The sequence below is a fragment of the Cebus imitator genome, unplaced genomic scaffold, assembly GCF_001604975.1.
Source record: "Cebus imitator isolate Cc_AM_T3 unplaced genomic scaffold, Cebus_imitator-1.0 Scaffold151, whole genome shotgun sequence".
Taxonomy (NCBI): domain Eukaryota; kingdom Metazoa; phylum Chordata; class Mammalia; order Primates; family Cebidae; genus Cebus; species Cebus imitator.
In genome coordinates this window covers 2,690,418-2,695,459 of record NW_016107466.1, presented here as the reverse complement: position 1 = coordinate 2,695,459, position 5,042 = coordinate 2,690,418, and positions in this window count along the sequence as shown.

Below are 5,042 nucleotides of genomic sequence, written 5' to 3'. Positions count from 1 at the left end.
TAATAATGATGAGGCCTTGCTATGCATATAATGCTATAGAAAAATATGAAGATGTGTCTCCCAATCTTTGCCCTCAAATATTTGCCATTTCTTTGGGAAGATGTGCCCAAGAAAGATACATTTATCCACCCTGCAAAATAGAATATTATATATTTTTACTAAATAGGGGAGTATTTATTTTGGGGTGTGGATGGTGGGTGGGAACCATGTCTGGAGGGGTCCTTGAAGAACTCAGTGAACACAGGATACTCTTTCATGAGTGAAATAGTAATAAATAAGTGCTCCTTTATTATTTTTTGTGGAACCAGAACTCCACTTGCTGAAAAATGACTCGATATAATTATTCCAAGATTAAACCATAGCTGTAGATTCTCAAATGTGGGTTGACAAGGGTGACTGTTTTATTAAAATGGAATTCTATTTTCAGAGACTGAGTGCTGAATATACAGGACTGTAGATGCCCACTGAGGCTTTTTCTTGTTTGACAGTCTTTTTTATTCATAGCAGTAGTAGTTTGGTCTAATATGACATCCAAACTATGTGACTGCATTCTTATGAATTGTCCCTTTAGCAAATTGTATAAGGATAGCATAGTATTGTCTCTACCTATTTCTCCAGCTCAGACTCTATAACATTCATCTCTGCAGGATAAGATCTAAGATGACTTGTAAAGTCTCAGCCAAAGAATAGTGAAAGAAGATGCAGAGAGCTCACTCCAGAAATTTATAATGGCAAATCCAAAGATAGACTCCCATTCAAATCAGCTGAGCATGGACCAGAATAAAGCAAGTTCAAACAAAAAGGGGGGAATTCTAGGTTTAATCAAATGGATTTTGGGGAAATAAATAGAAAACTCATGATTGGAAGGCATGCAGGTGTTCAAGGATCTCTCCCACCACACCAGAGGCTACATCACAATGACAAGCTTTATTTCAGATCCAAACTGCTGACTGTAGCCTTACGTGTCTGTGCATTAGGAAAGGATACAACTGTGGATGGTAACAGGAATTTTAGCTTGGAGATGTAGAGAAACAAAAGTCATTGACATAGATGTCTTAAATTCTAGAGGGTTGTAAGTGCTTAAGGTGACATCACAGGCAAAAAAGAATTGAGACTAAAACTAAGAGGTCCAAAGACATGATAGTTATGTGCACTGTACTGGGAATCTTACCATTTAAAATACATGATCCATGCACTGTCGTTAAGATATTCACTATATTTTGTGTAGACACAGAGGATGAGTTGTGTCCCTTATTTTGATGCAGACTAACTTGTGCTGCTCAACACAAATATTAACAACCGAGGAAAGTAACAACCAAAATATTAAACATTTAGGACAATGCACGTTTAGTCAATCATTTAAATGCTATATGCCTTATTCGTTCTCAATAAGATAGGTTTGCAGAAGCATAGAAAAATTGAGTAGAAAAAACTGTTATGAAAAGAAATAGTTTATTTACAACATCGGTTTAATAATTGTATGTTATTAGAATGTTTGTATGTTATTAAAATGACTCTAAGCAATGATAAGAATTGATGCCTGAATTCTAAATAATTACAAGTACTGTGAATCTCACCCCATACAGAACTTGAATTATTCTTGATCAACAATGGACTATCAGTAGATTGGACCTGTGTCTTAACCATGAGATAAAATATTTCTGGTTGAAAGGAATATTTACACAATAAGCTTCTACCTATCCTCTATCATCATTCCTTTCTCTGCAGTTGTATTTGCCTTCATTTACTTCTTGAAATCTACGTACAAGACTGCAAGATTCTTGCAATCTAGGTACAAGATTCTTGCAAGGAATCTTTCTCTTTCCTTGAAGTTCTGACTTGAGTCCAAACCTCTTGACTACAGTTTGAGATTCTAGTCCACTAGTCTATTAACTAAACTATGGTCTTCGAAACAAAGAGTAGTCTCAGAACCATATTACTGCCAAACACCTAAATGAAAGAAATGACCTTGCTCAGATCTTTCATGTCTCCTCCTAGATTGATTGAGCACAGAGATAGGAACATAAGAAGGAAGAACTCTGCACCAGGTTAATGTCAAATATACTCTCAAAATTTGGGAAATCAGTACAATAGCCTAAATAGTATTCTGGCCCAGCCTACTTATCACTTCCCTTTAACACATGCTCTGCTTCACAGTAGAGTTTACATGAGTCAATAGGCGGAGATAATTAGGGAAATTTGAGATATAGATTTTAAGAAACTGAGAAAGAGACAGAAATTTTCTTAAGCAAGATAGAATTCTGTGGGGTGAGATTTCATTCTTGAAGTAAAATGAGAGTAATCTCTAGGAAAATGGGAATTTTCAAGAAAAGGATCATAACTTTAAGCATACATTTCCAAAGAATGAAAATTTATCAAGTCAGATAAATTGCTGGAATGCCTGTTTCACCTTTTAAAGATTTATCTGAAAATAGCAGTAGTTCCCTTATAACTGGGGGTATTCTCTTGTCATAAATCCCAACACAGAGGATGACATTTATTATAAACTGAATGACCTACACCTTAAAGTCAGAGAATGAGAGAAAATGGAATGTTTCTCATATTGTTTCTCATCTCATGAACTTAAAAAATACTCTTGCATCTCTTATTTTGGCAAAAAGCAAATGCTTTGCCATTTTGAAATTATAATAGCTATTTCAATTAAGGAGACTCATCAATATCAAGTTAAGGCTCAAAATGTAAACAGTAAATTCAGACACTAAAATTTCATATTTTCAGGAGACTATAACATAGACCATTTAGAAAATTTACATACACTGTGACTTGCTCAAAATCTGAATTTTGTGAAATGTTTCTTCTTTCATGTACAATTACATAGAAAGTGTTATTTTAATGAGGTTGAAAACCTAATGTGGATAATCATACCTACACTTTATTCGTCACTGTGTTAATTTCATTATGTACAATATATCATTTAAATGTAAGATAACTCTATGAGGTCTTATTATTTTCCACATTATAGGTGAGGAAACTGGAAAAAGTAGTCAACATCTACAAACTTTAATGTTCCACAGCAAAGAGCTCATGCAGTTAAAATACAAACTCAGGATTATAGGCTGATCTTGCAGATATTGCAGCTTTCGTTCTCCACTAGAGAAGCAACTAGATAAAACTTCAGATCAAGCAAATATTTCTTTAAAATTCATTGTTTTCTATCCCTTAAAAGCAACAACTGCAAACTGAAATTTGGTTTGTTGAAACACAAGCCAAATGGAGATGCTTTGGTTCTTAATAAAATATGCATAGAGGTCCATGTAATCAAGCACTTATTTGAATAACAAAAATGCCCCTGCTACTTGAATTCATTGTCAGAAAGTTTGATCACTCAAGGCTGTGTTTCAGCACTCAGGCTACATTCTGAAGAGAAAAATATTATGATTATTAAATAATAACATGATTATTAATTTCAATAAGGAAATTATTCATTCAACTGCAAGGAAAATACATTCATATCCTCTCAAATACTATTAGGGACTTTGATGCAATAGCAATGTTTTAGGGCATGCAGCATAGATCATATACATGAAATATCTCAAGATTTGAATTCACCAAGCTACTTTATGTGTAGAATGTGTAGAGATCTGGATAAAGAAATGTTTTTGTGGCCACAATTCTGCTATTTGAAGGGAGCGGGGCTGTGGGAAGTAAAACTAGGTAAACAACATGGTTCTTAAAGGATTGCTTTGACAAATCTGTTCATTTTTATTTTTATTTTTAGTTTTGGACATACTTCAAATTACACTGACCCTTGGAATTCACTAATAACCTTAATAGATCAACTAATTTCTTATAATAATTTGTTCTTTAATAACTATGAGTTTGGGTTGAGCATGCAAATACACTCTGCCTCAATTTCCCTGACAAAACCATGCTGATAGAAAGCTGAACAATTACTCAGAATTTGATAAGGGTTAAATAAAATTTTACAAAAAGAATGTACCTTTTCTTTTCTTTAACTTAACTTGCCTGTCTGAAGCAGTATCTGAATATACAGAATATAAAAAACTTTTTTACAGGTCATCTCTACTTGAAACTCCCCAAGGTCACAGACAGAAAGGACCAGAACAGATTCTATTAATTCAATTTAGGAGATGGAGGAAATGAGGCATGGGAAAGTTTAGTTATCTGTTCTCATTTTTCTACTTTACATAGTTTTATAAGATGCAAATACCAAATAATGCACCTTGCAGTCAAGCACTTAAAAGATTCTGCTCTTCAGAACCCCAATTTGAGGTGATATTAAAAGGGCCAAATAAGTTTGGAAAACTCCAGTTTAAATATAATTAAACTCTAATATGGGGGGAGGGTCCTAAAAAATGGTATGCAGATTGAATTGCTTTTTATCTTTCTTAGCTAGAGGAGTTGGCAAGGCTTCACAGACAGGCATGAACAGAAAATAACCTTGAAAAATACTTCCTGTTTTGCTGATTTTGCAAATAAAAAGTTGAATGGCTTTTCTTAAATATTTAAGCATAAGTTTAGTTGACATCAGTTACTTGAGATTAACATGCCAAAACCTAATTTTTTAAGGTAATAAACAGCAAAATTAAAGCATATCTCTAACCTTACAGAGCTTGGTCATCAGGGAACAAGAAATGTGCCCATATGTGTATATGATGGTGGGGAGGGAATGCTTTGGGTCTGTAAGATACCTGATTCCAAGATGGAGTGGTGGTACCAAGGTTGACTGACACAGGAAGTAGTAGTTTGACATGAGAACTCAATGTGCTGAGTGCAAAGAACTATACTTTTAGATTTCAGCCTTTTGTACATGAAGTCCTTTTAAGTGATATTGACATCTATCTCTAATTACCACTGAAAGGGCTCTACTATGGTTGCCGAAGAAGCATTGAGCTTCTGTCTCCTCCCTTCAACCAGCTATTAAGAAATAACTTTATAGGTATGGTCAGATCTTTAGTTCTTAGCAGACTGTAATTTACACTGGAATCTGACCACTGCCACTTGACTTAATAGCTCCATCTGTTCCAACAGAAATATTAAACTTTTCCTGGCTTTCTGAG